This window comes from Calliphora vicina, chromosome 5 (genome assembly GCF_958450345.1).
Source record: "Calliphora vicina chromosome 5, idCalVici1.1, whole genome shotgun sequence".
Lineage (NCBI taxonomy): Eukaryota > Metazoa > Arthropoda > Insecta > Diptera > Calliphoridae > Calliphora > Calliphora vicina.
This window is the reverse complement of record NC_088784.1, coordinates 55,624,973-55,638,608: the sequence shown is the minus strand read 5'-3', so window position 1 is coordinate 55,638,608 and position 13,636 is coordinate 55,624,973. Positions and strand designations below refer to the sequence as shown.

At 28.2% G+C, this 13,636-nt stretch overlaps 1 protein-coding gene across 1 annotated transcript in view; it reads left to right on the top strand.

Moving 5' to 3' along the window:
- Positions 1-13,636, top strand: part of LOC135962216 (GATA zinc finger domain-containing protein 14) — a 69,115-nt gene that overhangs the window by 54,282 nt on the left and 1,197 nt on the right. The gene's annotated exons all lie outside the window — the stretch shown is intronic.

The window sequence follows — 13,636 nt, the reverse complement described above, 5'->3', positions numbered from 1 at the left end:
CTGGTGTCAACAATGAGAAATATTTGGTCAATTCACAAGGTCTCTTATCAGTCATATTGTCATAATGTCTTAATATATCTCGACTCGGCAGCTCGGCGTAACCGACACTTAGGCATTCGGCGAAGGTCTCTACTGGTTGGTTACGATAACAAAATAAACATAGCATATAGTACTCTGCTATTATTTTAGGACATTTTTTATTTGAAAAATAAAAAAACCAATGTGAAATATTAGGACATTATGACATGATAAGATACCTTGTGAATTGACCAACTGAGTTTACAATTTTAATTTGTATGAACAAAATAACGCCAAATTCATTTTCAAAATCATCATTTCGTTATACTTCATACAGCGTTTTTGTTTAGGTATGTCTGAGGGTTGTCTGAGGAACCTTGTTAGAAAGATAATTTTCTCTAGAAGCTTAGGTTTATTGAAAATGTTTAAAAAACAGTATTTAAATAGGGAAATTTTTTAAGATATCGGAAAAAGTACCATTATTTACCCAATTTTACAACATTCAATCGATTTCCGGCACGTGTTCTAGTTATCAGTTTTCACTTAAATTTTGCTGTAGTTAGTTATAGCTACTAACAAACAAAATAAGACCCATCAAAAGCAAATCTATTTTTTAAGGGCATGTCTAATGTACATACATACATATGTATTAATATATATGTATGTATATATGTGCTGCGATAAGGATTGTGTAAGACAAGTAGCATGCGTTCTTGTGTTAATGCTATGCTTCCGGCGATCATTAATATTTTAAAATATACATAAAAAATTAAGCATTAAAAAAAGGATTTCCTTTTGCTTTTAATTTAAACATTGCACAGTGGCGCTGATCGCTACATAAGTGGCTTGTTATCTTGCTAATGTTGTACCATTACTTTATATTTTAAAAACAGTTGTACTAAATTACTCTCTGGAATATTGTATCTATTTATGATACTTACATACATACATATAAATAGATATATTTATATTTTAAAGTACAGGATCAACGGTGTTCAAAAAATCGTATTTACATTCCGAAAATGTAAAAATTGATAGCATTGTAAAATGCTGAATAGAAAATAAATCAAGGAATGTAAAGTACGGATCAATTCTTTATTTCATAAACCCCCACACAAATGTCCTGATCTGGTAATGATCAGCCTTTCAAATAGATATAGATATAATAAGAAATATTTTTATATAAAACGAATTTATTCTGTAAAAAACCCTGGCAAGAAACAAGAAAGAAAAAGTCTATATTGCATAAATAGACAATTTGGGAGAAAATACATATATAATAAAGATAATAAAAACAGTATTGTTTAATTTCGAATTTTGAAAATCACTCCATTTTTCAATTATTTTGAAAACTGTGCCGCCTTTTGTAAAAATAAAACTGTCAACCCTAGTTGTCACTGACATAACTACAACTGACATTTCATGCAAACTTTAATTTGTTTAACTTATTTCTTTATAAAATATTTAATAGCTTTTTTTCTAATAGGACAATATTAATCCTTTTATATCTTGAATCAAAATTGTCCAAGACAGCAAAGTTTGTGAATGTGCATGAAATGTGATAGTGAAATTCAATTGGACCATAATTATTAAAAAAATTAACCCATGATAACATAAAGTCAAAAATACAGTTTTAAAAGTCATTTCGCATATCAAAAAAAAAATAATAATAATTAGACCATTAATAAAGTTAAACTACGAGATTAACAAATAAAATAAATGTAAAATCAATTTTTTCATTACTAAGAAAAATTTGCCATGCAAAAAAATTGGAGCAGTAATGTGTTAATTTTTGTAAATATCGGTATAAATTGTAATACGTATTACTAAAAAATAGTTTTGAAATTTAATCGAATTTTATTTTGAATTTTAATTATCGGCCCATGGTCGTAGCCTATTGAACCTGATAAAATTCGGTCCATTACTTCATCTGTCCCCATACAAATGTCCTCCCGAAATATTAATTTATCGATCATAAATGATTGATTTATATAGATATCCACACAAATTTTTCCTCAAATAAATCAGACCTACAAATTTTGTCCAGATCAATTCATAATTGACCATAGCTCTCATATAAGGTCCACTTCCGAAAATGACTATAAAAATGTTGGTTACCAAAAAACAAATCAACATAAATAAGTTTCATATAGAAAGAAACCATGGTGATTGGTCCATAATTGGTTATAGCTTCCTTAATTCCATTTTTTGTTCGGAGAAAATCTCTTTTTACTGAGAGTTTTTAAAATAATTTGTCTGGAAAATTAAAGTTACCGTAAGAAATAAGTGTGTTAACAAAGTGTAAATATTAATTTACATAAATAGTAATTATTCTGTGTCTATTGATTGTTTGTTGCTTGTATCAAAAAATCGATGGATATAATCGAATCATTTGATTTTTTGATTTTACCCATACGTAGAATAAAATAAATATTTTTAAAAATTTGTTTATGTACTTAATTATACTTGCAGCAACACATACATCACATACTTCATGGAAAAAATAATTTTACATACATATGTATTTAAATTGGCATTTATATTAAATGGTATTCGACTTTAATATTGAATAATTCTATTTAATAATTAGTTTTCGTTATTGATAAATGTTTTAATTTTTCATTTCATTTGCTGCTGCTCTGATTGTTGCAGTTTCTGGTTTTAATATGACTGCACTAAATTAATCTAGAATGGACCAACTCCTCAAAGCGGATATTAATTAATTTGACTACACCAACTGTGTTTTTAACAACTCCTAAGATATTGCATACATATGTATGTATGTAGTACATACATTATTGAGAATGTGTTGTATTCCCCTGGGGCATATTTTTTTTATTTTATCTACCGTATTTAGATACAGTCGTATAGCATACATATGTACATACGTGTATTTTACAACCATTAATAACAGATATTACCAACTACTGGAATTGAAAGGATTTCTTTTTTTTTACTTAATAAAATTTAACGATTTATCTTTTGATATTATGTACATTTGTCTGACAATTGGACTGGTTAGTAATGCGGGTTGCCACTGCATATAGAATGGTGCATTTAGACTGCTTATTTCTGGAAATTGAAAACAATGCTTGTCTGAAAGAAGAGAATAGTGTGCAAAACTTTCTATGGAATTGTAGGAAGTTTTAAGTCGAACCAACTTCAGCTGAAAATTTTATAATTAACAAGTTAGAATGCTATATTCGATTATGCGGAATCTAAACATACTGGCGGTATTCACTGTTAAGTGCGAATGGTCTAGCATCATTGCAAATGCAAAATTTTACCGTAATCCAATAACAAAATACACACAAACACATTTACAATTTTGCATTTGCAATGATGCAATACCATTCGCACTTAATACTGAACTCCGCTACTCTACCTAAACATAAATATATAGTAGTCATATTTAGTGTTAGTTATTTGGCTTTAGCGCTGATTATATGAATTCGATGTTAATATTTTATATTTTGAAGGAAGACAAGTTTACACTAAACTTTCATTTGAAATAAATTAAAAAATTAAAAATGTTACGTAATTTAATAATTAAATCAATTATATTATTTAACATACTGCATGAATTTGGATAATTTGTTATTCTTGCTAAATCATGCAGTAAATCGTGCACCGGATTGTGAGCAAACGCGGCAGCCATCTTGCGAAAAGCTTTCTCAGACACAAATGATCCTTCAAAATTGAAACCACAGAGCCATGTTAGATACATAAGGCTTCCGGCCAACACCATAACGTGATTTTTAAAATTTTTTCAATTTCGAGTGTAGAGACCTAAACTGGGCATCCAAAACGCTTGACATCTTCCTTGCTTGTTCGGACTCAACGCAATTCAGTAAACCACTTTTTTACTGTGACATTTCAAGAGCAAAAGCTCGACCTTATATTCCTACAAATTGTCGTCAGTTATCTCAAAACCTCACAATTTAGCACATCCTGGTAAAAAAAAGTATTTGTGGTTTAGTTAAACAACGCTTCGTTTTAAAAAATATGGATCAATATACATATCTCCAAATTCGTTCGAAACTGCATACCATATCAACAATCAAAAGTAAATAGACACATTTCTTCACCATTATCAAAATATTCTGTACCTACATCAAGATTTGTGCACATCAACATTTATCTCATTGGTCCATTTCCACCATCAAAGAGTTTCTACTATTGTTTAACAATAATCGACTGATTCACTAGATGGCCCATTAGTCATGCCCTTAAAAATGGATTTGCTTTGGATGGATCTTATTTTGTTCATTAGTAACTAAAACTAACTATTGCTAAATTTAAGTGCAATCGGATATCTAGAACACGTGCCGGAAATCGATTGAAAGTTCTAAAATTGGGTAAATAATGGTATCTTAAAAAAATGACCTATTTAATTACTGTTTTTTAAACATTTTCAATAAACCTAAGCTTCTAGAGAAAATTATCTTTCAAACAAGGTATAAAACATATATATAAACCCTAAGTCATATATTCAAGAAAAATTATATTTTTGTATTATTTACTCACTGTTTTGCATGTAAAAGTTATGTAAACAACTATGTCAACAATAGAAATGCGAGTAAAATATGAGTAAACTAGCACTTTTTGCTCAATATATGGTCAAAAAAACTCGTATAACTTAGTTATTTTTCATTCAAAATTATTGTTTTTTACCTTGCTAGAAAGATAATTTTAGATAATCTAGAAGCTTAGGTTCATTGAAAATGTTTAAAAACAGTATTTAAATAGGGAATTTTGAAATTAGGATATCAAAAAAAGTACCATTATTTACCCAATTTTACAACTTTCAATATATTTCCGGCACGTGTTCTAGTTATCCGATCGCACTTAAATTTAGCAAGACCCATCCAAAGCAAATCTATTTTTTAAGGGCATGTCTGATACCCATGTAGTATACCCATGTGGTATACAAATTAGGAAATGAAATAAGCTTCCTCTGAATCGATGAAGCCGTTTGTAGCCTAACATTATATTTTAACCATCCCATGATTTAAACAAATATTGAAATGTTGGCAATCAGACAATTGTGTTGCAGGCCACATGTTCCAACATGATATCCCTTATTTTCTTGAACTATTCTCTTTGGAGACTAATCAACATGTGATTTTACTGTTTGTACGAACCAGTGTGACTTGGTTGCATAATTAAATTTACTTTTAATTGTAAGGTGTCGTTTGCAACAAATCGCTCTAAAAACAGAAATATCAAGATAAAAGAAGCAACTAAGTTGCGCTAGTCTGAAACCTTAAGGATTAAAATGGTTGATAGTAGAAGACTTATGCATATATTGCGATCTACACAATGCACTGATAAATGTTAATAAATATATCATTAAAAAAGATCACAAGCAAATTGACATGGGATCTTCCGATTTTGATCATATTCGGTGAACACATACTCTTTAGAGTAGTTTGCAAATTTCCATTTTTATTTTTTTAATTTAAATTTTTGGAAAAATGGTGTGTGTATTTTAAATATTCGTGTCTTATGAAGCTGATGTAGGAATTTATTGAAAAGTTTTATTAAAAAGTTTTAAATTGATTTTTAAAATGTTTTTTGTATTTATCGTAACATCAACAAAAAACTATTTAATGAAATATTTACAAAATACATACATACTACATATATACAAAAAATAATACATGCATTTTACAATTACTTTAAAGTGTATATATTTAACTTAATAAGCTTTTGTAAATCTATAAAATTCTACTTCTCGATAAAGGTTTGTGTATATTTTTTTAATAAATGGGGTTTTATAGAGACATGATAGAGCACCATGATTGTATTTTATGACAACAATTCTATTTGTTTAATTATGTGATCTAAAGTTGACATAATTATATTCTAAATACATCATCCTAAAATTTGAACTTTAATTTCCACTACAGAAGGATATTCGAATGTAAATTTTGGTATGTCTGCTTAGGGTATATAAGTACACATAATATTTAAAATCCATCGCATATATTTCAAAAATCGAACCATTTAGAGGATAAAATGGATGAAAACTATACATTGGTACTTTGTTGGCACCCTATGTAGTTTTTAAACCAATAAATATAGAAATAATTTTAAAATCGTATTCTTTACTTATCTAAATATACCAAATATGAATTTGGTATATTGAAAAAATTGTATTTATTTTTGGTACTTTTTTATAAAATATGTTTTCTCTAAATTGATGTAGATATGAAGAACATTTTATTATGAGGATATTGAAATTTATTTAAATAAAATTTTTATCATCTCAATGCACTCTAGGAAAGTTTTCCTATTTTTGTGGTCATAAATAATTGCAGCTGAAGCGATTTAATGAATTTTGGATTTGGCCTTCTACATACACTAACTAGCTCGTGGTAAATTCCGGCCAAAAATGTTTTTTTTTTTGGCTATAAAGTAACTGTATGGTTATTTATAGTGCTGTAAAGTCAAAGGTTTTTTTCATTTCAATATTACAAAAATGGGATTTTTTTTACTTTTGAATCGAAGTAGCCTGTGCTTTTCTTTTGGAAAATTAGCACATGTTTATATAAAACAGTTAGCAGTTAACTATTCCACGTAGTTATTAAGGAGTTTTTGCATGTTCTTTTTATATAAAAGTGAAGTGATTAGGAACTAGTTTTAAATATATAGAAACTAAATTAAAAAAAAAGTTTGAAAGACCAGAACAAATTAAAAGGGGATATTAGAGGTTAAGTGTAAATTACATCTAATACTGTAAAGTATCAAGAGTAAGTACTATAAATTTAAGCTGCAATTATCTGCCATTCAAATAGTCAGCACGATTTCAGTGCCTTCATATTTTATACATTTTTTCAATGGATTATTTATGTTATTTTTAATTATAAACCTAATTGAAGCCATTTACAAAAATTACATACATACATACTTTTTTCGAAACTTTTATAACGTCAATGTTTATTTGACCAACTCCTGTGTGCAATTTCTAATATTTTTTGCGATGGAACAAGTGTATTTTCTTAAATATACACCAAATTTCAGGCATTTACATGAATAACCTAACTTTTCCGATAATTTCAAAACGTCCATGATTGTTTGGCCAAACCCTGTATATGTAATCCGAAATTTGAATGACCAATTTTTTTTTTCGATCATATATTTTATCCTTTTTTTTTTGACTAAATTTCAGCCACTTACATGGAAATTTTTTTGATACTTTACTACGTCTATGCTTTTTTGGGCTAAACCCTGTATTTGAACATCGAAATATTTATCGATCGATGGGTTATATTATTCTTAATACAAATACCAAATTTAAAAAATTTGTATGAAGAAATAAAGAATAAACTGGATTAAGTTAACCCGCGGGGTGCTATGTATTTAGAAAGTACCATTTCAAAAGTTTACCTTCAAGGGAGTAAAAACGGGTAAAATAAGGAATTTTGTGTTTATCCATATTTATGACTGTTTATTTTTTTGTTTGTACCGTATATGAGTCTAAACCACTGGACTGATCCTCTTGAAATTTTTACTGTATATTCCTATGTATTTCAAAGGATCAATAGGTTATATTTTATTTTAAAATTTTAAGTGGGCGTGGCACATACCATACAAAGTAATTAGTTATTTTGGAATATCTGGTGAATTATCATTGTGAAAGCCGCTTCCCTAAAAATTGTATTGTATAAATGGGCGTGGCTCCACCACCAAATAAATACCTATTTTGGAATATCTGCAGCACTATAATTGTGACAATCTTCAAGCTTTATACGACATAATTTATTATCAGTGCATGAAGTCTAACTGATCGGAATACCAAAGAAAGTTATTTCTAAACATCTTGAGATTGCAAGATTCTTCAAACGAATAACTCTCTTATAATTTTATATAAATAGTCTGATATAGATTTTCTTTACTATTAGATTAGTGAGGTGCCACTAATCTAATAGTAAAGAAAATAACTAATTAATTTCGAATATCTGGAGAACTGTAACTGTAAAAGAAATTAAACTTTGTTTGAATTCATTTCTTATCACTTTACGGAGTTTAAATAGTCGTGATCGGAGCAAAGTTCATAGTCAATTTTAAATATCTATATGGATAACTAAAATTGCAAGATTCTTCAAACTTTTTCCGAAACATTTTTTTATAATTTTACGTAATTTGTCTGAAAATGGGCGGGTTATTAATAGTGGAAATGGAACTTCACATACAAAATATATACAGGTAAGCCTCCATTTACACGGTACTTTATTTACGCGAATTCGATATAACGCGAACTCAAATTAGCAACCATTTTTTCAAATACGCGACTTTTTTTACACGATTTTTATATAAATCGGATTTCTTTTTTGAAAACTTCGTTAATTTTTATGAATTTTTTGTTATGTTTTGATCTTTTTTATTATTATTATTATTAATATTTATTTAATGCAAATTTCATTTACAAAAAATATAGAGAAAAAAAGGACTGGCTGCCAGGGCCTTCGCCTTTAATGATCTTTTTTATGTATTAGAATATATTGTTTTTTTAATTAATATTTTTTCCATAATTTTCGATAAGAAAGAATTTTTTTAGTTCAGTTTTTTTTACTTTACTTTTGTTTTAAGTAAGTTTTTAAAAGTACAAATAAAATAAGTTTACTTAAAGTATATATCGTCGTTTACTTAAAGTATATATGTAACTATATTTTTATTGTTTTTACACGGTACGTTATAAAATCCATAATAATAGAATATTCTTGGCAATTGTTCAATCAATCAAAAACTCGATTTTGAATTTTTGTGGAGTTACGTCCGATTTTTATATAACGCGATTTTTAGGTCCCAATAGGTTTTTATCCCGGGAATTCCCGGTACAAATTTCGCGTGTATTTTGCCAATTTTTCACTACATTATTCCCTGGATTTTTAGTCGGGAATCCCGGGAATTAAAAACTGACGAAAATATATAGAAAACAAGTTAGAACTCTTTTTTTAACAAAAAACAGTGAAAAGATTTTTTTCGCATATATCTTGGCAATAATAGACCGCTTATTATTATTATTATTTATCTGCGGTTTTTCGTATGAAAATTTAAAAAGAGAATTCATTATTTATAGAATTCATTTCTTATTGAATCATTCTAATTTCTTTAAATTTCTTCTTCAAATCTTCAATTAAAATCTAGTACAAAAAGGTTTAAGACAATTTTTGCAATTAATTTTTGAAATGATTTGATTTAACAAAAATTTAATCATTCAAAGTTTGAATAAATTCTGTTATTAAATAACTTTAAAATTAATTCAGTTTAAACAAAGGCTTTGGAATGAATCTAAAAAATTAAATAGTATTAGGAAGGGATTTATGGAATGAAAGGCTGACATTTTTTAATTACGGATTAAGATTTTAGTGAATTAAGCTCAAATTTTATTAATAAATTAGTAGATCTGATATTTAATAATTATAACACTAAGCTTTTATATGAAATTTGGCTATAATATTCCTAATTAACAGTATCATTATATATTTCGGGAATAGTCGGGTACCCGGGAATGTAGAAAAAAATTTCCCGATTCCCGGGAATCAAAAAAGGTCGGGAAATTAAAAACCCTAGGTCCCAATTTCATTTTTGTTATGTGACTGATGTATTGTTTTACGCGAAATAAAAAATCATTGGCCGCACAAAAGCATTTCGTTCTAAATTATAACCTCATTTTACGCGAATTTGAGTTACCATGTACTGTGGCCATTAGACATTCCCTTACAAAAATAGATTTTTTTAAGATATCGAAAAAAGTACCATTATTTACCCAATTTTACAACATTCAATCGATTTCCGGCTCGTGTTCTAGTTATCCGATTGCATTTAAATTTTGCAGTAGTTAGTTTTAGCTGCTAATGAACAAAATAAGACCCATCCAAAGCAAATCTATTTTTTAAGGGCATGTCTAGTGGCCATGGTAGGAAATTAGCTGAAAATGTGCTGGATTGTATTAGTTATTTTCGAATATGTTGTGAAGAATAAGTAAGAAAGTCTTTAAGATTAGTACCACTGTACGAAGTGTATCTAAAAATGGGCGATATCGGAACGGTGGGTGTAGGACCTCCATCACTTTGATATATTTTAAGATGTTTGGCTGAATAGGGCATGATATGCTAAAAATTAAGGGTGTCGGACAAAGTAAATATTTATTATCGAATATCTGGAGAACTTTAATAGCGCAATTCTCAATATTTGTTTGCATGTGTTATTTTGGTACCATTGACAATGCACCCATTGCAATGAGTGGATTGTATAAAGTAAATAGTTATTTCCGAATATCTGAAGAACTGTAATTGCTAGAGTCTTTTAGCTTTTTATAAATTATTTCCCTGTCATTGTAAGTAGTTTGACTTAACTTGACTTTTTTAAAATTGCAGGATATTTTTTATACTTTCAATAGCATGGTATGCAATTAAACACAAACAATAAATTGCGCCGCAAATTTGGACGATTTTCCATACATTTGTATTGATTTTCATTTAGATTTATAATTTTAGATTAAAAATTTGATTTTTCTAGCTACCAACTTTGAAGCCATGCGACGCAAATTGAAACAAAAACTATGCAAATCGAATCAATAACACAATTATAAAAAGACGCAAACCAGGGTTTATTATTTGTTTATCTAAAAGCCTTACACATTTATTTATTTTCCTACGAAAGGGTATCTAAAATAAATAAATTTCAATTATTAAAAGTAATCGCTCAAAATCTTAAAATAAAAAAAAAATATTTGACTTTGTCGAATAATTGAACGGAGAACGATGTGCCATTAAAAAAAATATCAATTTTTTCATACTCCAAATATTAACAAATTTTGGAATTTTACCATATATTAATTCTTTGTCCAACAGCTTATAAATTGTTTTCTCTTAAAAAAATCAATGATCGTACGTGACATTTGTACGCCTATAGAGTGGAATAGATTTTGCAAAAATAAGAGTATCTGAAAAATAATTTGGTATTTATGTTCTATTCAAACGGTACTATATTTTAAAAAAATAATAAATTCGTCATAATTAAATAAAAACAATCTTTGGATGATTTTATAATAAATAAAATTTAATATCGTACGTGACATACCTATTCTGTAAATTTATGTATACAAAAACTAAAAAAATAAATAGAAAATAGATATTCGGTTTCAATAAACAAGGTGATAATAGCAAAAAAAATAATCAGAATCAAATTCATTTCATACTACATGCTAATTGGGAGATTAGATTTCGCCAATAACATACCATTTAATTAAAAAATTAAATATAGTCAGTTTAAACTATTATTTTTGCCCATAAAATGTTGTAATAAGCTCTAAATACTTTCACATAGTAAAATTTTAATATTTTCTCCTATTCAAATCATCTTGAAAAAAAATGTCAAGGGTTTTTGTTTTTTCAGTCGTGGTTGTCATTCTCGTGGAATTGCCCATATATAAATGAGTTGCATTTTGTTGCGCGAACCGCATTATTAGATCCGCTTATAATGTTTCTATTATCGTCACCATGTACATGCAATACTAATTAATTAAGTAACTGTGGAAACTCTTTTCTTCGAAAACACGTAAAATGCAATCAAATATCATAAATATTTGAAAAATTTGCAATAAAAAACATATTAACGATGTGTTAGACTATGTCCTTGTCATTGAGGATGTTCACGATGATGATTATGATGATGATGGTGATGCTGACAACGACGTTGAAAACTGGTTTCGAAATATTGCAGACACATAAACTTTAATCGTCATTTTTATGTCTATAATTATCAGTAAAAAGGATCTGTGTTAATTTTATTGCTAAATTATGCGACTGCATTAAAAAAGCACAGACTACAACATATAAAAACACTATTAATCCAGTTCAACACAATGACCACAGAAAACTCTATAAAAATTTATTAAGAAAAGAATCGCCTTTTAGAGCTTTAAACGTTTGTATAACTGCAGTCATTGTATTCGAGTTCATGAAATGTGTTTTATAACAGAAATAATAATTCCAATTAACAAAGGTCCATTATATTCAATATAGATTGACTTTAGGGTGATAGTAAAAATTTTAGCTTATTTTCGAAGTACTTGAGAAAAAACTAATCGTACGAAAATCATGTCTTTTGTAAAAAAAAAACAACCATATAATACCCTACACTAAGTAAAAGAGCAAAAACATTTTTCTTTTAAAATTTCAATAATTTATATTTTTGAGTGATTTTCGGAAGTGGGCCTTATATGGGGGCTATGACCAATTATGGACCGATCACCATGAAATTAGGTCGTGTGATTTATGTCTATATGAAAGTTTACTATGTTGAATTTTGTAAGTATACCATCATTTTTAAGCGATTTATGCACGTTAAAGTGATTATCGGAAGCCGGTCTATATGGGAGCTATGACTAATTATGAACCGATCGTAACAAAATTTGGTGACATGAATTTTGTATATATAAAATTAATTGGGCCGCAATTTGTGGAGATACATTTATAAATTAAACATTATGATAAAGTTCAATTTCGGGAGGACATTTGTATGGGGGCTAGGTGAAATAATGGACCGATTTCAGCCAGTTTCAATAGGCTTGGTCCTTGGGCGGAAAAATAATATGTACCAAATTTGATCGAAATATCTTCAAAATTGCGACCTGTACTCTGCGCACAAAGTTTACATGGACAGCCAGCCAGCCAACCAACCAGACGGACATCGTTTAATCGACTCAGAAAGTGATTCTAAGTCGATCGGTACTTTAAGGTGGGTGTTAGACTAATATTTTTGGGCGTTACAAACATCTGCACAAACGCATAATACCCTCCCCACTATGGTGGTGTATGGTATAAACATGGTAAGCCCTACATGTTTTATGTTTTCTTTTAATTTCTTACACTAAACGAAATATTTTTCCTTTACAATCCATCATATTTAATTAAAAACAATCTTTGCATGATTTTATAATAAATAAAATTTAATATCGTACGTGACATGCCGTACGTGACAGATTTTTCACTTATAATAAAACAATATATATTCTGTAAATATACGTATGTATACAAAAACTAAAAAAGTGAATAGAAAATATACATTCGGTTTCAATAAACAATTTTATAAAAGCAAAATAACAATCAGAGTCAAATTCATTTCATACTACAAGCTAATTGGGAGCCTAGTTTTCGCCGCAATTTTAGCCTAAAACATTAAAAAACTAAATATAATCAGTTTAAACTATTATTTTTGTATTTAAAATGTTGTAATATGATCTAAATACTTTCACTTAGTAACATTTTATTATTTTCTTCTATTCAAATCATCTTGAAAAAAAGTTTCAAGGGTTTTTGTGTTTTCAGTCGTGCTAGCGATTCTCGTGGAATTGCCCATATGTACATTCTCAGATAATAACCTAATAACTTTGTGTCAGACTTTATCAAATACTTCGCAGAAATCTTAAAATAATGCCAAATTTATTGTTGGGGGATAAGTTAGTTCCTTGTTTTTTCTTTACTCAATAACAGACTATATTTCGAGTCGACAAAAAACCAATCAATATTGTAAGAAAATATAAAATCATTGTTTATTGTTGGTGTTTTGTCTGAGATTTTATATTTTAATTCTCATTCGATCAACA